Below are 25,616 nucleotides of genomic sequence, written 5' to 3'. Positions count from 1 at the left end.
TCCGACCCACGCCAGCGCGGGTCGGATCCAGCCGACCCGCGCAAGCATGGGTCAGACTTTCCCCTGCGCACTGTTTCGACCCCTATTCAGTTTTTTGACGATTTTCTCGGGATTTATCTGTTCCAGGGGTTCCTAACTGCCTAGATATCATCCCCAAACGTGGTTAGGCTGTTGTTTACTGAAGATAGAGCCAAATCACTCATTCTCATCCACAAACCCGCATCCGGAGCCCTATAAATACAAGCCTAGGGCCTCCTTTCAGCGGGGCAGAGTTATTATCAAGACGTGGAGGTGCTGCTGGATTGAGGAGTCAAGAGCACGAATTTCAGCGAAGGCAAATCAGATCCCAGCGAACTCCGGCATAAAGAAGGAGCTATTCGAAGGATCTGAATCCTGTCCGTCCGTCCCTTGAGATTATGCTTGGTCTTAATCTCGAGAAGAGCCTGATTTCGCTTGGTCGATTTCAGCGCTTCAAATCAAACATTCCCCCGGTGAAGGCGAAGCTCTGCCCAATTTTTCATTAACCGGATCCAGATCAAAGGTCGTCCACGGATAAACTCTGGCACCGGCAAAGAACCAACGCAAGCAGAAGACCGATAAAGAATCTCCTTGCGTTTGTTTTGACGAGAGTTGTAACCTTTGTTTTCATTGTGTAAAAGTCTTATAAAAAGACAATCTCTTTTTGTTTTCATTGTAACGACTGAAGTTGTAATGAATACTGCAATGAATACATCGACTTTCGACGCAAACAAACTGGCGACCACAGTGGGAGCCAACAGCTTCGCTACCGGAGCTGTCGTGTCGCAACCTTGGATCTGCATCCCGGTTGAAGAAGTGGTCGAATACGAGTTCGACCAACTGATGTTTGAGGAGTATCCGTCGTCCTCCTCCTCCAGATCCTCCGCCTCTCCCAAGCGAAGGAAGATCAACGCCCCCGTTGTTGCGGTAGCTGAACCTTGCAACGCCCTTCCGCCCTCCGACGAGTCCGGATCTGCAGATCTGAACTACTCCTCAATCAAGGAGTTGAGTACAGAAGGCGCGCCCACTCTATCGAAGAGAGCTCGCCAAAGGCAGCGCCAATGCCTTGCGCGCCAACTCGTTAGGGCTTTGGAGTCAATTGACGGGATCCGTTACGAGGCGGATCTGAAAATCAGGCAACGGAGAGTGCCCCAACAGTGGAAAAATGCCCTCTCCTCCGAATCACCGGCAAGTGAATGGATCCAAGTCAAAAGGATCCGTTCAACTCTGGAGGAACGAATCCAAAAGCGCCGCGCACTGCTTGCGCATGCGCGAATTCTTACGCAAAAGGCCAAAAGGTTGCAGAGGGAAGAAGTGGAAAAGAAGCCACGAAAACTGCACAAAGTTTGGAGGCCAAAGTCCAAGACGGCGGCCGAAAAGATCGAAAAATGCGGGTCACTCAAATCCGACCCGTCGGTCCGCGGGTCACTCAAATTCGACCCGTCGAATCGCAACCTGGATCCGACCCTCCAACCCACGGGTCACTCAAGTCTGACCCGCGCCAGGGTAAAGACAGAAGATGTTATGCACATGTTTCGTCGATCCCTTCGAGTTCCGTACCTCCAGCGGGGCACCGTGACAGCGTGGATTTATCCCGATTCAAGGTGAGGATAGTCGATCGCCTGGGTCCTTTGCACGAGGATCGAGGCAAAGTTCTGATCGAAGAACGCTTGGGTTTGGTGACTGAACCCCGAGCGACTCGTCGAGCTGGGGGTTGCACATGCCCTCGCACCAATTTCAAACCTTCTCATAAAGGGAAAACTCTAATTTCCACCCGCCTGGGGGTGTGTATCCAAAACCAAGAGCCTGTTGAGATCCTGCGCTCCCAAAAGCGTAGTTCTAAACACGTGACTCTTAAGAATGCTAATAAAGCGGAAAATCCCATGAAATAAACGTATTCATCTGACGATGACAACGTTATACCAGGGAAGTCATGTTAACACACGATAGGTTGCTCCGGTCATCTGACCGATGAGTTGTACTATCGGGCTGGGGGTATGAACGAGTCTCGGAAGATATATGCCCGAGAAACCAAATCTCACTGCCCGTACGCCGAACTAATCAGGGCAGTATTATCAGCGTGCAGTTGCCCCAAGACCACTCCGCAGAGGGTCTCGGTATCCGAGAGAATCTCCAATGGAACGACTAAGTCCAAACCAAAGCATCTCCGTAAAAAGCGATCGGTTGTTCAAGGTGACGAACTCCCGAAAGTCACAATAAATATGGCTGATAAAGGAAAGTCGATTCGACCTTCTAGCTCTGACCCGCTTATATCTCATCGTCTATCCCGGTTGCGATCAGGGACCACTAGACGCAGGGACTACCAAAGAATGCAGAGAGGCTTATCCTCGAACGATGAAGCATCAAATGCTAACTCTACAGTCGCTTCTGACAATACGGTATCTAGCCAGGGCAATCCCGTGAAGTGTTTATAATTAACACCGAAGAAGTAACTAAAATGGTTGAGGATGTTTTAGCCAAGCAGGAGAAAGCATTTAAATTCGAAATGGAAATGGATATATCGCGGATGAGGGAAGAGCATGACCAACAGATCCGAGCCTTGTCGAATCAGCTAGGTGAATCCGGTCGTCGCAATAATGTTAGCCAAGCAGTTAGCGATTCAGACGTGGATGAATATATCAATGTTGATGACCCTCCCGTTGACCAGAATGCTGAGAGTGGTCCCACTAAAAACAATGACGCTGGGGGTGGTCCCACCAATGATGACAACGCCGGGGGTGGCACCGTTATTCCTCTTAAGAATCGTCCAAATCCCGATACGAGTGAGGATGAGAAAATGAAGGATCTTGAGAGCAAAATCAACGCTCTAATGTCTGCTTAAGGGGTGAAAAGGACCGGCATTCCATGTCCCTATCCAAGAGGGTGGGATTCAATAGCATACCCGGCGAAGTTCAACCTGATTAACTTCACGCCGTTTGACGGGAATGGTTCGCCCACACAGCATCTGATCTACTTCAAGTCCCACTTGGGCATGATCTCCGGCAATGAAGCCTTGATGGTTCGGTCATTCATTAGCACCCTTCGCGGGCCTGCCTTTGATTGGTACCGCCGTCTCAAACCGGAAGTATTAACAACTAGGACGATATGGAGAGCTCATTCCTCAGCAGTTTCTTTGATGACGACGACGAGATATCCATCAGGACACTCTTCGATGAGAAGCAAGAAGACGACGAGATGGTCGACGACTTCATCAAACGCTTCCGGAACAAAGCAATGAACTATCGAGATCCGATCACGGAGGACTTCATCCTCCAGACATGTCATAACAACATATCTATTGAGATATTAGAAGTTATGGGAGTCGCACAGTCCAACACTTGGAAAGACTTGAAGGTGCTCGGTGAACATGCCGAACGCTTCCTCCGAAGGAAGAAGGCCGAGAGGAGCCAACCAACGGCTAATCCTCCGAACTCGAACCGAACGCTTCCTCCGAAGGAAGAAGGCCGAGAGGAGCCAACCAACGGCTAATCCTCCGAACTCGAACTTTGCCTCCCGTGGTAAGGGCAAGGCACATGCAGCTGCTGTTGGTGCTAATCAAATGTCACAACAGCAATCCCGAAGGCAGCAAAAGACTTCGGACCCGAGACTCCAAAAAGAGTATTCTTTCAAGGACGAAGACGTTCCAACCATCTTCGAATCCCTCCTTGAAAACAGCAAGATCAAGCTACCACCTATCGCAAACCAGGAGGAAGCCGACAATACTACGGATCCAAAGTACTGTGCGTACCACAGGAGGGTCCTTCATCCCACTAAGGATTGCTTTGCTCTCAAGAATAGCATCTAAACCTTGGTTGAAGCCAGCGTTATATCGCTCAATTAAGTCGAATGAAGACTTCGATAAGTATAAGAGTATAAACTGCTCCTTCCTACACTCCGAAGAGTATACGAGTATAAACTACTTCTTAATCCTCCAACCGGTATATGAGGTTAAACTGCTTCCTGATACTCCAATAGGTATATGAGTCTAAATTGTTTCCCACACTTGACGGGAAGTTCCTGGAGAATTTTTACATGTAATATTCTTAAAGATAACCTGGTCATGTAACTCACTATGAAGTTAGACCCAGTTTCGCGAAGGAAGCTGGGGTGGATGATTCATGTAACGGGAAGTTCCCGGAAGAATTTTTACATGTAATTTTCTTAGGGATAACCTGATCATTACAAATAAAGTGATAAACACTAAACCCACCGTGATTTCCGAACACTCTTTTACTGAGACAAGATTCGATCACTTCGTTGGATCAATCATCCCTCACAAAACTCTCATTGGTGTTTGACGACTCATAGTCTTCCACCACAAAATCCCTCAACGATCAGACTAATTGACGGTGGGACCACCAAAATTCCTTTTGGTTGAATCCACTCAAACTTCTATGTGTTTGTGCACTCAACATTCCTATTATTAAATTCCGGACATAATGCTTGGAATTTTGATCTGTCAATCTTTAACGAATTGTCAAACCCCTTCGTGTTAAGTCCTTATCACTTGACACTAAGAACCCATACTGAGTGATTTGTACAAGTCAACATTCATATTGTGATTTGTACTCCCACTCCCGCTGTCCATTTGGTCAAACCTTCCTATAGTTAGGACCACAATCAAAATCCCCTCTCGATTCCTTCAATGAACGAGAGGTCCACAAATCGAGTGATCAAACCTATAAAAGTTAGGGTTATCTCACACTCCCACTGTTTATCTGGTCAAACCTTCTTACAGTTGTGACTAAAACCAAAATCTCCTCTCGATTCCTCCAATGAACGAGAGGTCCACTTTTAAATCGAGTGATCAAACTTTCTTACAGTTAGGGTCACCTCAAACCCCCGCTTGGTCAAACCTTCCTACAGTAAGGACCAAAACCATAATTCACTCTCGATAAACGAGAAATCCATTTTTAGTTCGGTAATCAAACCTTCCGACAGTTAGGGTTATCCGAATCTTTTTGATTCTCGGAGTGGAGATCCCACTCTTAGTTTCACCTTTTCGGATTCTTAAAGTGGATATCCCACTTTGAGTTTTCTTTTGCAACTGGAGATAGAATATAAAATTCTTCCTCTTCAGCTTTGGGAGATAGAATATAAAATTCTTCCTCTCCCGTATCGGGTTCGTCTTTGCCCCAAGAGAAGACTCTACTTTTTCAAACTCCTAAAATCCGTGTCTCACACGTACGGAGAATTTTATCCCGAATCCTAAGCAGGGATAAGTCAACGCCTAACACGTGTTGCCGGTTTAGTCTTTCACCGGTTAAAAAAGACACCAGAATACAGTCTGGGGTATTTTATCCCGAAGCCTAAGTAGGGATAAGTCAACGCTTAACCCGCGTTGCTGGGTGGTTCGTTCCCATAAAAATGACCAAGTCTATGTATTCAACATCGTAGCAACAAAAATCCATGCCTTTTATGCATGGAGAATTTTATCCCGAATCCTAAGTAGGGATAAGTCAACGCCTAACACGCGTTGTCAGTTAGTTCTTAACCGTAAAAAAAACAAAAGCCCACATATTCGATATTATGGCAGGTTGTTATTAATAACACCAAAATCCGTGCCTCACACGCATAGGGAATTTTATCCCGAATCCTAAGGAGGGATAAGTCAGCGCCTAACACGCGTTGCCGGGTAGTCTATTCCCGTAAGAAAGACGAATTCTACGTATTTAATATCGTAGCACTAAGAGAGTTAACTCTCTTAGCACAACGTCACATGCGGAACAGACTTAAACAATTCGCATGCAAGCCCGATTCAAACGGTAATCGGTAAAGGCACGTCAAATCCGTTGAAGGCTGAAGGTTTGCCAAAACCTTAAAGTCTACGCCTAATACGCGTCGCCGTTTAGTCTTTTCACGTGAGAAAGACGAAGTCTACGTATTCAATATCATAGCACTAAAAGGGTTAACTCTTTTATCAATAATGTCACATGCGGAACGGACTTAAACAATTCGCATGCTAGCCCGACTCAAACGGTAGTCGGTAAAGGATTATCAAACCCGTTGATAGCTGAGGATTTGCCAAAAATCCTATATATGCGAAAGTCACTGACGCACCAACCCCATTAGTTGGTCTCGTGACTTGGACATCTAACAAATTTGGGATAAAATCCACATGTGCAGATGAATCAGTTTTAATAGTTGGTCCTGCAGCCCAATATTTGGGACCGCCACGCTCTAATGCCTTAAGAGCTTAAACTATGTAAACTCTAGCAAACGTACGAGTATAAACTGTGTCAACGTCGCACAACGCGTTACAGTAAATATCGATGCCGGTAAACGGATCGACAATCTCGCCAAAATAAGGTAAAAGATGACACCAAGGATTTCAGTTACAATCAGATATGAATTTCCGATGGAGATGATCAGTTCAAAGTCAACTCAATAGCACGAGCTAAATTCAGAAACTTACACACCAATCTCAGTTCAAGATTTCGACAACGGTCAGACGATAAATGCAGCGCCGGAAGAACTTCATCTATTCGATGAAACAATGAATAGATTGAAGGTTGAAGAAGTTAAGAAATTAGATAGTTCAAGGTCACTCTACGAAATTGCGGAGATGGCATATCTTATCCAAAGCATTCCATACTCCTCTATAAAAGAATGAGTCTGAAATACTTTGGAGGGGGTATCTGTAGGCGTCTAAAAATGCCTATGGGTGTCCGCACATAGCTCAAGATGGAGAGAAGATGATGAACGTCGTTATCCGAGTCTAAGATGATTATCTGTCATCGACAAGCGCATGAAGCGAAACGACGAACCAAGTGGCACACGCGCATCAATCAACACGTGCGCGTCAATCAATTCGCGAGCGTCAATCAACACGCGCGCATCAATCAACGCGTGCATGTCAATCAGTTCGCGCATCAATCAAAGGCGTGCCCAACAATCAACTCGTGCGCGTCGGTCAAATCGCGTGCGTCGGTCAGTTCCGCAACGAAGCGTACAAGTCAACAAGACGATCAATTACGTAAAACAATGGAAAATAAAAGTCTCGGAAAGACCAGAAAACATCAGAGCTCAGCAAGACGTCAAAACGCCGTGTCCGCGCAGGTCGGACTGGAGCTCAGCAAAAATTCGAAACACCGCGTCCGCGCGGGTCGGCCAAGTCCGACCCGCGGCGGCGCGGGTCGGCCAAGGCCGACCCGCGCAAGCGCGGGTCGGATCCAGCCGACCCGCGCAAGCGCGGGTCAGACTTGCCCCCGCGTACTGTTTTGACCCCTATTCAGTTTTTTGACGATTTTCTCGGTATTTATCTGTTCCAAGGGTTCCCAACTGCCTAGATATCATCCCCAAACATGGTTAGGCTATTGTTAACTAAAGATAGAGCCAAATCACTCATTCTTATCCACAAACCCGCATCCGGAGCCCTATAAATACAAGCCTAGGGCCTCCTTCCAGCGGGGCGGAGTTATTATCAAGACGTGGAGGTGCTGCTATATTGAGGAGTCAAGGAGCACGAATTTTAGCGAAGGCAAATCAGATCCCGATGAACTCCGGCATAAAGAAAGAGCTATTCGAAGGATCTAAATCTCATCCGTCCGTCCCTTGAGATTAGGCTTGGTCTTAATCTCGAGAAAAGCCCTGATTTCGCTTGGTTGATTTCAGCGCTTCAAATCAAACATTCCCCCAGTGAAGGCGAAGCTCTGCCCAATTTTTTATTAACCGGATCCAGATCAAAGGTCGTCCACGGATAAACTCCGGTACCAGCAAAGAACCCACACAAGAAAAAGACCGATAAACGATCTCCCTGCGTTTGTTTTGACGAGAGTTGTAACCTTTATTTTCATTGTGTAAAAGTCTTATAAAAAGACAATCTCTTTTTGTTTTCATTGTAACGACTAAAATTGTAATGAATACCGCAATGAATACATCGACTTTCGACGCAAACAGGCTTGGGCCGAGACACCTTGGGGTGTCTTGGTTAGGCCGAGACACCTCAGGGTGTCCTAGCTCATGTTGAGATGTTTCGTTTTGCACACTTGTCTGTTTCTGCCGTAACTTCTTCATCCGAACTCGGATTTGAGTGATTCAAAGTACGTTGGAAAGCCGGAGAGGATTTCTACAAGCTCCGATGATTAGATTATTATGGATTAAGCTGGGATACGAGCGGCGTTTCACCCTTTGTAAGCAACGCGGGGCTCCCGACCAGTTCGTATCTTCGTTATTCTGAAACTCCGTTACTTCACGTAGTTTGTCGATTCACTTTAAGCGTTCGTCGACGTCAATCAAGCTTCTGTGACCTGGATAGTGATGTTTATTATCTTCTCTTAGCTTTGAGCTGCTCGTGGAGACCTATAGGCAATTTTCAACGCCTACAGATACCCCCTCCAAAGCGTTCCAAACTCTTTTTTTTTTATAGAAGAGGCTGGAATACTTTGGATGTGATTGGTCCAGCCTTTGGTTAGTGTAAAGGACCTGTAGTTAGCTTCAATTCTTGACTCCTTCGATTTTTAATCTATTCGATGCTTTGATGAATAACTAAAGTTCTTTCGGCGCTGCGTTTATTGTTTGACCGTCGTCGAAGTCTAAAATCTAAAACTGATGAGTTGAGTTTGGGCTTGTGTTGTTAAGTTGACTTAGAATTGACCATCTTCGTTGCATCATGCTGACTTAGGGTTTCAGATCGCCATATGTTGACTTTTTGTCACAACGCGTTGACTGTCGTTGACCTAGGGTTACGCGTTGACCGACGTTGACCTAGGGTTTCGGATCGTAACGCGTTGATTGGAGTTGACCTAGGGTTACGTATTGACCGGTGTTAACCTAGGGTTTCGGATCGTCCGATGTTGACTTTTGGTCGCAACGTGTTGACTGGCGTTGACCTAGGGTTACGCGTTGATCGGCGTTGACCTTAGGGTTTCAGATCGCCATATGTTAACTTTTTGTCACAACGCGTTGATTGGCGTTGACCTAGGGTTACGCGTTGACCGACGTTGACCTTAGGGTTTTGGATCGTAACGCGTTGATTGGCGTTGACCTAGGATTATGCGTTGACCGGTGTTAACCTATGGTTTCGGATCATAACGCGTTGATTGGCGTTGACCTAGGGTTACGCGTTGATCGGCATTGACCTAGGGTTTCGGATCGTCCGATGTTGACTTTTGGTCGTAACGCGTTGACTGGCGTTGAGCTAGGGTTATGCGTTGACCGGCGTTGACCTTAGGGTATTGGATCGCCCGATGTTGATTTTTTCATCGCAACGCGTTGATTGGTGTTGACCTAGGGTTACGCGTTGACCGACGTTTGACCTTAGGGTTTTGGATCGCAACGTGTTGATTGGTGTTAACCTAGGGTTACGCATTGACCAACATTAACCTAGGGTTTCAGATCACAACGCGTTGATTGGCATTGACCTAGGGTTACGCGTTAACCAGCGTTGACCTAGGGTTTTGGATCTTCCGATGTTGACTTTTGGTCATAACGCGTTGACTAGCGTTGACCTAGGGTTACGCGTTGATCGGCGTTGACGTAGGGTTACGCGTTGACCGGCGTTAACCTAGGATTTCAGATCGTCCGATGTTGACTTATGGTCACAACGCGTTGACTGGCGTTGACCTAGGGTTACGTGTTGACCGACGTTGACCTTAGGGTTTCGGATCGTCCGATGTTGACTAGTGTTGGTTTTTATCAAAATATCCAATAACCGACGAAAACGGGCGAAATTCGGGCTTGATAAACATATCCGGGGGCTCGAACTGGGCCAAGACACCCGCGTGTGTCTTAGCCTTGGCCGAGACTCCCTAGGGTGTCTCGGCCCAAAGGCCGAGACACATGTCTCTTTCCCCTCTTTTTTTTGTCTTTTGTGTTGTGTACTTTCCCCCTCTTTCAAAATTTTCAAAAGGGATTCCTTTCCCCCCTAAACTTCTTCTTCTTCTTCTTATCCAAACACCATGGTTTCTCTTATTCATGAACTCTAAACCCATTAGAACTTTTCTCTTTAAAACCCCTCAACATTCTCCCCATAAATTCGGATTTTGTGCTCCTATCTTGGCCGAAAATATTCTCCTCTCAAGGCTAGATTTTTCTTCATCTTCAAGCTCAAGGAAAGCTTCTTTATTTGGGTAAGTTTTCCTTCAAAACTCTCTCTTTTTTTTAAGAAAGATTACAACTTTATGCTTGTAATGAGGGTATGCCATGAATTTGTATGCAAAAAATCATAGCTTTTGTTCTCATGAGTTATATTTTGTGAAAAAGATAGGATCTTGATGATGGATTGTATGTATGGACCAATATTTAGGGAGTTTTATGCAAGAATGCAATATGGCCGAAATTTTAGGGGTTTTTGTGCAAAAATGGACTGAAATTTGGGACTTTTGTGCAAAAGTTGACTGAAATTCTACACCTATTTGGCCAAACTTTGAGGGGTGTTTTCATGCAAAAGAATCAACATTGTTTGAGGGGTTTAATTGCAAAAGGAAACCGAATATTGTAGAGGGGTTTATTTGCAAAAGGACTGAAATTTTAGGGCTGAAATATCAAGAGTTTAGACCACAAATCCATGACCAAAATTTTGAGAAGGGTATGTGGAAACTAGATCAAAATTTGTGGAGGGGTTTATTTGCAAAATTGACCAAATTTTACAAAAGGGTTTATTTGTAAAGTTACCTAAAATTGTGAGATATTAGGGGTGTTAGGTGAACAAACATGATGATCATGGCCCAAATTCGAACGCGCCCGTGACTAGAATTTAGCCTCGAACATGAGGGGTATTTTGGGTATTTCACCAAAAGAAATCATCGTGAGGGTTCATACTGCAACCTGAGCCCATTGTTTGCATGCGAAAAACTCATAGGTTTAATTAGACTTCAACTATAAAATCCTATATTTTTTTATAGGACTTTAGTTAAAGTTCTTAATTTCCCTTTTTTTTTCGGGCACTCGGATTTATAATTGTACCTGATCCGTTGATTTTCATCGCAGGTTATCCATGTCTCCGCGCCGATCGTGATTTCATAGGAGTCGCTCCTCTTCACAGCATAGCGAGAGGGAGACTCCCGTAGCTTCCTCTCCCGCGGCATTCTCTTTCGGGGGTGGGCATTTGTGCTTTTTGTATCCTCGTTTGACCCCTTCGTGGGTCATTCGGGAAGAACCGACGTCCTCCTTCACGGGGATCGAGGTTTCAGGAGATTTGTGGTTCTGCCATGCCCTTGTTTGGCCCCTTCGCGGGTCATTCGGGAAGGACCAACGTCCTCCTTCGTGGGGATTGAGGTTTCAGGAGATTTGTTTTGCTTGGTCAATTCAAATCTTCCGGCATATTGGGGTGATTTCGTATTGTATTACACTGTGTAGGTCGGGGTACGTTACCACATTGCTTACATGATGATGCATACCACTCTTCCAGTGTAGGACATTCAAAATCGTCTCGCCAATTGCTTAATGAATGATCCTATCTCGTCATCTTGTGAGATGAATTTGATCATTGCGTAATTCATGGATAATTTTCTGATTCTACTATTGTTTTGCTACAGTTGAATTCCCCACGGACCGTCTTCCCTCCCATGCTACTAGTGATTGTAGTGGAGAGATTTTTGCTTCTGTTGTTGATAGGCAGGCTATTGGTCCGACTCCTCAGTTGAACTCCTAAGATGGGGGATAGTGAGACCCAAAATCATAATAATATCCGACGATGAGGGGGAAGAGGATCCCATTGCTACAATTATGTCTGGCCAAGAATCTGCCCTCCCGGTCTCTGGATCCGTGCAGGGCATCCTCCAAAAGTTAGAGAAAACTATGCAACAAACGGTCACCGCCATTAGTTATGGGCGGGGAAGATTTTATGATTTGCTCCCTTTCATAGCAGATAGTCTTAAGGATATTTAGCGTGTAGACGGTATCCGGCTAGCTAGGCGATGTAATTTAAAGTTGACTTGCTTAGAGGAACTCATGTATCGCTTGGAACATCTAGTATACTCCGACTCACATGATGAAGCCACGCCGCTCATGATCGATGCTCGGGTTCAGAGGATGCACGGGCGTAAAGCCCGAGCGAAACGCATATCAGGGCAAGAAATTATCGTTGTGAATTTGTATGAACGGTAACGTCATCTGCAGACTAAGATGGATGCTTATAACAACATTGCTGATAGTACGGGGATTAGGACCGTCCTAGGGGAGAGGACTCTAAAGGATTTTGAGCTTGAGAGCACCAGAGTTCAAAGTGTTTACAAAGGAGAATTGGAGGCCCTCCACGCACTGTATCGAGAAGACACGGTTGCCGACGCCGCCACCGCTCTCGCTAATGCCAAGCTTCAAAAGAAAGAGGAGGAGAAGGTTCGAGTGGAACAGGCAGAGAAGCTTGCCGCTGTTAAGGCTAAAATCGCTTCCTTCAGTTTGTTAAATCTGATTTGAGACGTCTTCTTGTATCTCCATTTGGCCTAATTTTATTAATGAAACAAAGTCTTTTCCTTAGCGCACTCCTCCTTTTATCATGATGTTTCTTTATTGATTGTGAACCCAATGGACATAACGCTTATAAGATTTTTGGCAAATCCTCAGCCATCAACGGGTTTGATGTGCCTTTACCGATTACCATTTGAATCAGGCTAGCTATAAATTATTAAAACCTGTTTCACATGTAACGTTGTGCTAAGAGAATTACTTCTCTTAGACTTAATGCTATGATTTTGAATACATAGACTTCGCCATTTCTTATGGGAATATAGCACCCGGCAACACGTATTAAGTGATGGCTTATCCCTTCTTAGGCTTCGGGATAAAATTCCCCAGACTTATACTCTGGTATCTTTTTCAATCGGTAAAAGACTAAACCGGCGATGTGTGTTAGACATGGACTTAGGATTTTTGGCAAACCCCCAGCCTTCAACGGGTTTGACGAGCCTTTACCGATTACCGTTTGAATTGGGCTAGCATACGGGTTATATAAGTCTGTTCCGTATGTAACGTTGTGCTAAGAGAATTACTTCTCTTAGACTTAGTGCTATAATTTTGAATACATAGACTTCACCATTTTTTACGGGAATATGGCACCCGGCAACGCGTATTAGGTGTTGACTCATCCCTACTTAGGATTCGGGATAAAATTCCCCAGAATTATACTCTAGTGTCTTTTTCAATCGGTGAAAGACTAAACTGACAATGCGTGTTAGGCGCTGACTTATCCCTACTTAGGCTTAGGGATAAAAGTACCCAGACTCGGATTCTGGTATCTTCTTCAATCGGCGAAAGACTAAATCGACAACGCATGTTAGGCGTAGGCTTATCTCTATTTAGGAGTCGAGATAAAATTTCCCGTACATAAAGTGTACGGTTTTAAAATTAAGAATTGTGTCTTTTCTCAAGGAAAAGACAAACCCGATGCTGGAGAGGAAGAATTTTATATTCTATCTCCGGGTCTTGTTTAGGGTAAAGACGAACCCAAAAAATAGAAGAGGAAGAATTTTATATTCTATCTCCTAGCACTGAAGAGGAAGAATTTTATATCCTATCTTCAATTGGAAAAGAAACTCGAGGTGGGATCTCCACCCTCAGAATCCGAAAAGATAAAACTAGGAGTGGGATCTTAACTCCGAGAATCGGAAAGATTCAAGCAACCGTAACTTTTATAGGATTGGTTGCTTGATCCAAGAGAAGAGTTCCTCATTTATTAAGGAAAAATTCCGATTTCGACCCTAACTTTTATAGGTTTGGCTGAAAAGGAAAAGATGGAAGTTTTTTTTATTTATCGAAAGGGATAACTCAATCTTAGTCCTAACTATCTGCAGGTTTGACTAAGTGAGGTCGGAGACAATCCTAACTTTTATAGGTTTGATTGCTCAAATTAGAAGTGGACCTCTCATTCATGGAAGGAATCGAGAGGAGAATCTGGCTTTGGTCCTAACTTTTATAGGTTTGACCTGAAAGCAAAGAGAGTAGAATACAGGTAACAGTAAACATACCGGTTTGTACTAGCCACTCGATGGAAGACATCGATATTAAGTGATCAGGACTTAACACGTCAAGCTTTGAAAATTACCATGAATTGGCGGATTGAAGTTTTGGTGGGCCCACCGTCAATTGACTTGATCAGTGGGGGATTTTGCGAGGAAAGATTGATCTGTTAAAAGGACGAATCTCGCCTCAGCAAAAGAATTCATGAGAATTAGTGAATTCGATAACAATCAAAGGAAACATTCTGACATTCAGAGTTTAAATGTGTATCTCTTATTTATCATTTTTATAGTGATTGGGTTATCCCTAAGAATACCACACGTAGTATTCTTCCGGGAACTTCTCGATACATTGGTTATCCTGAATATACTAAGGGTAGTATTTTTTTAGGAATTTATCATTTATCGACATCATAAGCTGGTCGCCATCCCTGGTAACAAGGCGATATGCGCCCCTTGAGTAGACTGTCTCTACTACGAATGGTCCTTCCCATTTGGGTTCAAATTAATTGAGAATCACCAAAAACTTCGAGATATTCGACCCTAGCTCTTTGGTGAGACTGGTTCAATAAGCAATATCTTATTTCCAACCCCTCTTTGTTGATATCGGGTTATCCTTAAGAATATCCTGTATAATATTCTCCAGGAACTTCCCGTTGGATACAAAGGAAACAGTTTATACTCATATACCTATTGGAATTTTGAAAGAAGCAGTTTATACTCGTATACTTTTCAGAGTGTGATGGTCGTTCTCATTCGGTTTGTTCTGCGATTGAAACACCGGCTTCAACTAAGGCCTATATTGTATTTTTGAGAGTGATACAAGTCTTGGTGGGATGATGGACTCTCCTGTGATATTCACAATATTTTGGGTCTGAACTCCCGTTAGTTTCCTCCTGATTTTTAATAGGTGGGAGCTTGATTTTGTCATTTTTTAGGAGGGATTTGAGGATGGCTGGAACCTCATCATCCTTGAAAGAGTATCATCGCATCTGAAGCGACTGTTGTGGCGATTTCTCTTGTGGTTGTCGCTGTAATGTTTGATTAATATCAACAACAAACCTGGGTATGAACTCCGGTTGGCTTCCCTTAACTTTCTTTCTTTTGGGATAGCGCCTGATGGGGGTGGTGACAGACTCGACCTTCCTCTGCTTTTTGTCTTCACCTTCATTTCTCCTTGGGTGATGTCGAGAAGAAGGAATTGGGCCACCCTCAGTGTCATTGAGGGGTTCAATTACACTACCCCCAGTGTTATCGAGGGGTGAATCAGTCTTGATGACCATGTTCAGATTTGGGTTATTGTTACTTGTCTTATTTTGAATAGGTGAAACTGGTATAGTGTAACAACTAGACTCCACCTGATGACCGGATTTAGGAAATTGATATTTTTGAGCCTGCAACTCTCTTATTTGTTGCATGGCCAACTCCATCTTGGCCTCAAATTCTTCTTTCTGCTTGATTAATGCTTCTTGAACAATTTGGGTGAGCTGGTCAGGAGTGATCGTGAACGCCTCTCTAGTGTTTTTAGAAAGACGTGATAACTCATGTAGAGTTACTTTCACTAGGACGTTAGCCAATTGGGTCATAACATCGAAGTGGTATGAAGTGTTTGAATTTCCCGGTTTATCTCTTCTAATTGACCGATTGAAATGAGACTGCCTCGGGTTTTGAACATCTTGGTGCAGGGGCTCCTGCTGGGTCTTCTCAGCAGGTGCGGGGGGAGTTGTAATCATCCCCACCTCAGCTAGTCGATCAGAGGCACTTGGATATTTGAAACGATACTCGTTCCCATTTCTGGTGGTGAGGACTGGTTCTCCAGTGGTTACAAAAGTTTCATGTTCATTGTCGAAAAATGAGAAAGCAGGAATTGCTTCGTCGTCTTCCCCTGGAATAGAAGAGGCTCTGTAACAAGATTTTCTCTTGCCTTTTGATTTCTTTTTGGATGACGATCTGACCCACTGTTCATCTTTGAGCAGATCGGGATGAACCCAAAGAATTTCGCCATTTGGGGCTGTGTGTGGCACAAGTCCTTTCTAGCGTTGTTTATGAGGATCGCCGTTGACGGTCTTCACTGCTACGTTAATCACAGGCTCAGGCTGAAACCAGTTCAAGGGAACGGACCCAAAGCTAATCGACACTGTGTTCACACCCACCTTCTTCTCCTTAGGCTTCATAGTGATAACCCCAATATCAATCAAAGCTTGGATCTTGTCCTTTAGGACGTAACACGCTCTGTGGAACGCGCAACACTTCGGGTCATTAACCCTTTTAGCGTCCTCTTGATCTTGGATTGGAGGCAATTTAATCTTGTTATTCTCTATAAGGTATTTAAAAATATCGGAAACTTCATCTTCTTGGAATGAATAGACCTTCGGGAATTTTGGTTCTGAAGTCTTCTGTTTTTGAGGCTGTTGTTGCCACCGTGACTGCTGAGGCGCCTTTTGTTGCTGTTGTTGTGGTTACGATTGCACTTCAAATGTTTGATTCACATCCACTACGTTTGCTTGTGCTTTTCCTTTACCCTTTGGAAAAAATTTTTGTTGTGGAGTATTATTTTCCGTCTGACCCCTTTCGGTCTTCTTCCTTTTAAGGAATCGTTCGGCTCGTTCTCCTCGCACTTTCAAATCTTTCCAGGTCTTTGGCGATGCCATTCCCATAGCTTTTGAGGATGTCTAGTGAAAGATTGTTATGATAAGTCTCGAGAATAAAATCCTTGCTAACCGGATCTCGATAATTCATTGCTTTATTCCGGAATCTTTTAATGAAGTTCTCCACCAACTCTCCGTTCTTCTGTTTCTCATCGATCAACATTCCGATTGAAACTTCGGTGACGTCATCGAAGAAATTCATAAGGAACATATCTTCCATGTCGTCCCAAATGTTAATACTTCCCGGCTTGAGGCGACGATACCAATCGAAGACTGCTCCGTGAAGAGTGTCAACGAATGACTGCACCATCAAGGGCTCGTTGCCGGAGATTATTCCCAAATGAGACTGAAAGTATATTAAGTGCTGAGTAGGAGAACACTTTTCGTCGAACGGTGTGAAATTGATAAAATTGAACTTGGCCGGGTACGAGATTGATTCCCATTGTCTCGGGTACGGACATAGTACTCCGGACTTCTTTATCTCCTAAACACTCATCAACACATTGATCTTGCTCTCCAAGTCCCTCATTTTCTTATCCTCGCTCGTATCTTTCTTCAAGCGATTCTGGGGAGAAGTGATATGGTCATCCTTCGTATTATTATCATCTGAGGGTCTACCCCTAGCATTGTTATCAAAGGGTGGGATTTCCATATTGGCGTTCTCATTCGTCTCCCGATCACTATCCACCTGGTTAGGATTATTACGGCGGCTGGACTCTCCCTGTTGACTCGTCAGTACCGCGATTTGTTGGTCATGCATCTCTCTCATTTGCTGCATAGCCATTTCTATTTCAAATTTAAAACTATCTTTTTGCTTGGCTAAAGCGTCCTCAAGAATCTTAGCCACTTGCTCGGTGCTAATCATGAATGATTCGTAGGGTTGTCTTGCACTCGATGCGGTGTCATCGGAAGCCATCGCTGAGCAAGCATCCAAGCAAACATCCGAGCAAGCATCTAAGGTTTCATCATCTGAAGGAAGTCCTTTCTGCATTCTTTGGTAATCCCTTCGTCTACTGGTCCCCGATCACAATCGAGTTATACGCTGGGACACTACGGCAAACTGATCCGGACTAAAGTGTCGCGTTGACTTTCCTCTCTCGGTCATATTGACAGATACTCCTGGAAATTCATCATCTTGAAGGGCAGGTTTCTTCCCGCGGAAGCGCCTTGGTTTGGTCTCGGACGTTCTGGTGGAGATTCTCTCAAACACCGAAACTCTTCGTGGGGCTTTAGAACAGTAGCATTCTGATAATACCGCCTTGATTATATTGGCACACGGACAGTGAGAATCCGCGTCTCGAACATTTCTCTTTATGGACTTGTTCACACCCCCAGCTTGATAGTACAACTCGTTAGTCTGATGACTGGAGCAACCTATCTTGTGTCGACACGACTTCCCAGGTATAACATCATCATCGGATGTATATGTTTTCTTCTGGGGATATGATGCTTTATTGGCGTTTCCAAGAGTCACTCGTTCAGATTTACGCTTTTGTGAGCGTGAAACTCTAACGGGCTCTTGAACTTCAACTCGCAATCCAATGCGGTCGGTAACAGGGGCCTTCCCTTTATTACTCTTGGGGGGATTAGTACGACCCCCAGTCTGAATTGTTGTCTGGGGACCTTTCAATGGTTCCAATCGTTCCTTCACATGTGCTTTACCTCGGTCTTCATGTAGAGGACCAATGCGATCTTTCAAAGGAACTCTGGATTTTGTGAGATCCACGCTACCACACGGCTCCGTCGGAGGCGTGGGGATAGGGGAAACGGGATCTGAAGTTGACGAGCACTGGGCTGTAACTTCGTTCACTTTTTCCTTAGGCGCTGACTTTACCTTTGGCACCCACACCTGTTTGTGCTTGGGCGACTTATTAACTATCTCTTCTTTCTGCATCTCTTCCGCTTTCTGCAGAAGGACTCGGGCATGCGCGAGCAATACGCGATGCTTTTTGATTCGCTCCTCAAGGGTAGAGCGGGTCCTCTTGACGCGAACTCATTCGTTCGTTTCTGTCTTGGAGGAGGGGTTGGTTGCTCGCCGTTGTTGTTCTCGGCGCTGCCTAGATTTCAGATCCTCATCATAACGGATCCCATCCATTGACTTCGAAACTTTGGCCAATTATCGCGCAAGGTGTTGACGCCGTCTTTGGCGCGCCCTCTTCGACAAAGTTGGAGCACCTTCATCAGTTATCTTCATAGCGGAGGAGAAGTCCGGATCTACAGCTTCGACCTCTCTGGACGTCGCAGGGGCGTTGCGGGGCGTGAGTGCAGCGGCGGCGAGGGGATCCTTGATCTTCAAGCCTGAAGTCCCGTGAGTGCTTTGCGCCTGCTAGGAGAGGCGGATCTGGAAGAGGAGGAAGAGAGGTACTCTTTAAACTTTTGCTGATTGAATTCGTATTCGATCTCTTCATTCACCCGGATCTTGATTGTCGGTTGCGTCACGACAGCCTTGACAGCGAGGCTGTTGGCTCCCACTGTGGTCGTCAGTTTGTTTTCGCTAAAAGTTACCTTCATTGTTGAATTCATTATAATTTTAATTGTTTACATAGAATTCAAATATTCAACAAAAGAAAGAAATAAAGGATTACAACTCTCTCGAAAATAACACAAAATCCGTTCGTCGTCTCTTGCTTGCGTGGGTTTTTGGCCGGTGACGGGGATGTCAATATCCGTAGACTACCTGACAATTAGACCAGATCCAAAACTTCGTCGATTCGCGAAGGAATCTAGAAACAGAAGCGCTTATCTCGACAATGGCGAGATAATTGCTCTTCTTAAGATTACCGCAACGGGATAATCCTAAGGAACGGACACGGGTGATGTAGATCTGAAGAACCTTTCTCTCCTGTGCTGAAGAACTCGATCAATCTTCAGTCCGGTAGGGCTTCGCCTATTCTCCAAAATTCCAGATCCCCAAAAAATAAAGTCTCTGGGCTGTATTTATAGACTCCGGGGAATCCAGTCGGTTAAAACCGCCTAACCATCAAAATCTGACTTTTTTAGGGCCCAGGACACCCTTGGGTGTCTCAGCGAGGCCGAGACACCTTGGGGTGTCTCGGTTAGGCCGAGACACCTCAGGGTGTCGTAGCTCATGCTGAGACGTTTTGTTTTGCACACTTGTCTGTTTCTGCCGTAACTTCTTCATCCGAACTCGGATTTGAGTGATTTAAAGTGTGTTGGAAAGCCGGCGAGGAGTTTTATAAGCTCCAATGATTAGATCATTGTGGATTAAGCTGGGATACGAGCGGCGTTTCGCCCTTTGTAAGCGACGCGGGGCTCCCGATCAGTTCGTATCTTCGTTATTCTGAAACTCTGTTACTTCACATAGTTCGTCGATTCACTTTAAGCGTTCGTCGACGTCAATCAAGCTTTTGTAACTTGGATAGTGATGTTCATCGTCTTCTCTTAGCTTTGAGCTGCTCGTGGAGACCTATAGGCAATTTTCAACGCCTACAATTATATAAGATATTTTATTTATTATATTTTTATATTATTAATAAATATTACTAATACATTAAATTAACTATAATATAGTATAGTATAGTATAATATAAAAAGCATGTTGATAATAACTCTATATTAATTATATTTAATATATTATGTTAGATATTATATTAACACATTCTCAAACTCAAAACCAAAACACCAATAAACTTAAAACACCTAAAAGGTGTTTTGAAATAAGTATTGTATTTTTTGTTTGAGGATAATTTAGCTCAGAAAACACCATGGTTTTCAAATACATGGTGTTTTTTTGTTAAAAACATCATGGAAACAAGTAAAACACCATGATATCCAAACAGAGGCCTAGTTATTAATGATCGTTTGGTTCATTTGAATTCATCTTGATGAATATAATATAGATTTTGAAAAATCTACACTTAAAATCTCTGTTTTTAATGGATATTACAAAGAATTTGAATGAGTAATAAAATGCAACTAATTTTTGTTTCATTGCTTACGAACTTTGTTTATGATACGTGACTAAAATCATAATTAAGTCTGAAATCATCATAATTTTATAAAATTACATTTGATGCAACTATCCTATATGACAATTGTAAATTCGTGAAATTAAATGCTAAACAAATATTGTATTTGATAAGAAATTTATATTTTATACTTATGGGATTCATTTTTCAATGCAAAACACACCAAATGTATAAAAAAAACCGCTTAGTGTATATTTGAGAGCATAAACATCCTAGAGAGAACTTTCACTTGATTTACGTCGAGTACGATGAGTTGCAAGAAAACCAGTGGCTAGGGGTTGTTTGGTTCATAGATTGTTTTTACGCATGCTATGGATCTAGAAAAATCCATACTCAAAATCATGTTAGTTTTGCAGTAGATATTAAATTATAGTTGCATAAGGGATAAAATCTACTTAAATGTTTTTTGGTTGCGCATGTATTTTGTTGAGAATACGTGACTAAAATTATAAATTCGAATGACATAATTTTAGAGGATCAAATTTGATTCATCTATCTTACTTGTGGACCTCAAATTCAAGATGAGAAAAATGACTAATAAACAATGTATTGATAATACCCTAGCTAAGACTTTAAGCTTGGAGGTACCACTTTTCCATACAAAACTCACAAAATATGTGGAAACAAACACCCCTACTATAAGGGGTTATGCTCTACTTCAATAATGTTTTGTTTTGGTTTTGGTTTTTTGGTTAAAGACTAGAATGAGGGCCCAGAGAAATTTTTTGTTTTATTAATTTAAGCTAGCTAATTAACTCATATTGGGTAGAAAAATGATTAAATAGATCTAACTAACCATAAAACTATATTAGTCAGATATCTTCCTTAAGCTTTTTTTGGGGGGCCGGGTGGGGGGGGGGGGGTCAAAAAAAAAAAAGAACTAGTTTCTTTATATACAAGGTGTGTTGTTTCTTAACGTGCGTAATAAAAAATAAAAAAGGTTAATCAGTAAACCCTTCATTTTACATGACTAAACTTGACTCCATGAAAATGGATTACTTTAATTGTTTTGTTTTCTTTTGTTATATGGTAAATTAATAGTTTTTCTTAATAGAGCGGCGGTAGGAATCTTGGTGTGTGATCTGTACTGTAAAATGTTGAGGCATAAGGCTACGTGAAAGACTCAGAGAGATTCAAAGTGGTCTTAATCGTTTCCATACTTTGCACATTGCGGAAACTTAATGCAGCAGGTCACTCAATAGTTTAAGTGCAATTAATGTGTCTCCTTCTCTTCTCCCTCTATCATATCAAACTCTTTTCATGTATTATGACTCATTAAGAGGAAGGAAAGAAAAAAAAGGGGGGACTATGACAAAAATCCACTTAGCGACTCTCTTCAATAGAGCGATAAGTCCTCAAAATTGCTTCCATAGCAATATTCCTTTTGTCATGTTAACATTACACCTCTAACAAAAATCCACTTATCGACTCTCTTCAATAGAGCGATAAGTCCTCAAAATTGCTTCCATAGCAATATTCCTTTTGTCACGTTAACACTACACCTCTGACAAAAATCCACTTATCGACTCTCTTCAATAGAGCGATAAGTCCTCAAAATTGCTTCCATAGCAATATTCTTCTTGTCACGTTAACACTACACCTCTGACAAAAATCCACTTATCGACTCTCTTCAATAGAGCGATAAGTCCTCAAAATTGCTTCCATAGCAATATTCTTCTTGTCACGTTAACACTACACCTCTGACAAAAATCCACTTATCGACTCTCTTCAATAGAGCGATAAGTCCTCAAAATTGCTTGACTCTCGTCAACAGAGCGATAAGTCCATAAAAATACTGTTAAGTTAACATCACACCTCTAACAGTCAAACCCCCTAGTGAACTTGTTAATCATTTTCCAACAAGAATAGCAAGTTTTTATTATAAAATCCCCAGCGGATTAATTATTTTCTGGAATTATCCTAGTGATAATAAAGAAAATTTCCGAATTTCATTCTAAGTGAAAATTCATGCCAAGTTAATATTACACCTCTGGCGTTTCTAACTTTCTTTCAGTGTTTCAAGTAACACAGGAAGAAATAACGACAAAGTCCACGTACTCAACATCGTGGCATGTTGTTATTAATAACACCAAAATCCATGCCTTACACGTATGGGGGACTTTATCTCGATCCCTAATTAGAGATAAGTCTACGCCTAACACGCGTTGCCGGTTAGTCTTTTACCGTGAAAAGATCAAAATCCATGCCTCACACGCATGGGGGACTTTATCTCGATCCCTAATTAGAGATAAGCCTACGCCAAACACGCGTTGCCGGTTAGTCTTTTCCCGTGAAAATGACAAAGTCTATGTATTCAAAATCATAGCATCAAGTCTAAGAGGGTTCATTCTCTTAGCACAACGTTATATGTGGAACGGATTTAGACAATCCACATGCTAGCCCGACTCAAATGGTAGTCGGTAAAGGCTTATCAAATCCGTTGATGGCTGAGGGTTTGCCAAAAATCCTATGCACGTTTGCAGGACCATCAGCTTAATGGATGTGAGCCGAGACTTAAAACAGATGAGCCAAAGACAAGTCTCAAAGACTTAGTCAAAAATGCACGGAAGCCACTTCCATGTCTCAAGAGGCTGTCTAAAAATCAGAATAGATAGCTGATCCCCATCAAAACACCGATGATAAAAGTTACAATCTGATGACTTTCAGAAGGTTACAATTTGAAGACTTTCACGTAGACTGATGAAGGTTACAATCTGACGACCTTCACAACAACTGATGAAAGCTCTAATTCAACAGCCTTCACAATCAACATCGGGAGTTACAAATTGATGACTCTCATATTATCAAGAGCTAAATGTAAGGATTACAATCTGACGATCCTCACAAAAGTTCAAAAAAAAAAAGATTATAATTGACAATCTCTTCAACGCGAAGGTCGCGTTTGACCATTTCAAATCCTTGAAACGGTCCTCCACTTAATAGGGCAACTAACCTCCATCATGGAGCTAATTAAGGGGGATAGTTATACCCCTTAAACTCCTACAAATAGGGGGTTTTCACAGCAAAATAGGGCTGGTGGTAGAGGGCTAGACAAAATTAAAAGAAAGAGAGAACAAGAGAGGAGAATAAAGGTCAGATTTGCGCAGTTGTGATCGGCATGACGATCGGACCCTCATCCGTGGTCCGATTGATGTGAAATTTGGAGGATAGCTTCTACACTTGTATTTTCTAATTCTGAACGGTGGAGATTGTTTTCTATCGGTTAGATTTGGAGATATGAAGGTTTTACCAAAGATGGTCGTTCCAGGAGTGCAGAGAAAAGTCACTTTCGTGCAGTTACGATCGGCGTGACGATCGGACCCTCATACGTGGTCCGATCGATGTGAAATTTGGAGAGTAGCTACTACACTTGTTGTTCCTAATTCGGAACGGTGGATATTGCTTTCTATCGGTTAGATTTGGAGATATGAAGGTTTTACCGAAGCTGATCGTTCCAGAAGTGCAGAGAAAAAGTCACTTTCACGCAGATGTGATCGGCATGACGATCGGACCCTCATCCGTGGTCCGATCGATGTGAAATTTGGAGGGTAGCTACTACACTCGTCATTCCTAATTCTGAACGGTGGAGATTGCTTTCTATCTGTTGGATTTGAAGATATAGAGGTTTTACCGAACCTATAGAGGACTGGCGGAGCTTTTTTGAGATTGGCCAAAGAGAGAAAGAGATCAACTACTCTGTTGAAATGATTAAACTTTCTTTATTATCATCAACTCTTTTTAGAGTTCCCCTAACTCGATCAGAGTTTTAAAACTTGTTTACCAAGTTCTTTTCAACTCTTCCAAAGAGTTTCTTAACTCGGCTAGAGTTTTAAAACTTGTTTACCAAGTTCTTTTCAACTCTTCCAAAGAGTTTCTTAACTCGGCTAGAGTTTCAAACTTGTTCAAACAAGTTCTCTTCAAAATCCTACGGGACTAGAATTTTTGGGAGAGATCAAACCACCAAGAGGGTTGATCGGTTTTTTTAGCAGAGAAACCGCATAGGGTTGAGGTGAGCTGGTATCAAAACCGCCCAAGATCAACAAATCTCAGCAGTTCAACAGCAGGAAGAAGGAGATCTTTTGAAGATCAAAGAACTGATCAACGATCAGTTAATCAAATCCCGAAAGATCCTTCCATCAAGGGTATCATCCAATTGGCAATTAACCGAATCTTCGGTTCCAACAACTCTGTTACAGAGTTTCAACTCATTCTGAGTCCTTAAACTCGTCAAGAGTTCTTAATTAACTTGCAACACAAGTTAATCACATCAAACAAAACATTCGGTTTTTCAACAACTCTTGTCAGAGTTCTTAACTCATTCTGAGTTCTTTATACTCGTCAAGAGTTCTAAACCGAATTCATCAAGCAATTCAATCGGTTTCATGAGATAGGACGGTCGGATCGTCAACGGAGAGCAAGTTCGACGCGATCAATCGAAGGAGGTACTCCACCGCTACCAAGAAGAACCCAGTTTTAAACAAAGGGGAGAATCAAATTCATTCTCCTCTCTTTTGTAATCGGAATCCAAATTGTAATCGATTTTGAGAGGAATACAAGTCAAAATTTTCTTTTATTGTCTTTTTACTGCAAATTTCCAACAAACACCCATGATAGACATAATAGCTATGTCTACATTGTATTGATTTTTTCCCACAAAGATTTTTAACTTTTTAGGAATATCAATATACTCCAAGAACTTCACCAACATAACTGCATCTACAAATTCTGTACAAGCATTTGTAAGAGAATCAAGTTCTACTAGATCTGCAAAAGGTTTGACCATTAACTCAAATGATTCCTTATTCCACAAATGTGGAGGAACATTCTTCAGTTTAATCCAAACACAGGAATTTCTTTTTTCCACAACATTTCCTTCCCAAGCACTCCATCTCCTGAATTTAATCTTGCACGGTCTTAAAGTAATAATTCCCATCTTAATCAGATCTTCCATTTGCTTCCATGGTTGAATTTTCACTAAAACTTTACCATTTGTGAACAGTCTAACATCCCAATGTTTATTCATAGGAAAAAATGCTCTAAGATCCAGCTCTAGCCTTTCTAGTGTA

The sequence above is a fragment of the Asparagus officinalis genome, chromosome 5, assembly GCF_001876935.1.
Source record: "Asparagus officinalis chromosome 5, Aspof.V1, whole genome shotgun sequence".
Classification (NCBI taxonomy): Eukaryota; Viridiplantae; Streptophyta; class Magnoliopsida; order Asparagales; family Asparagaceae; genus Asparagus; species Asparagus officinalis.
This window is presented reverse-complemented; position numbering follows the sequence as displayed.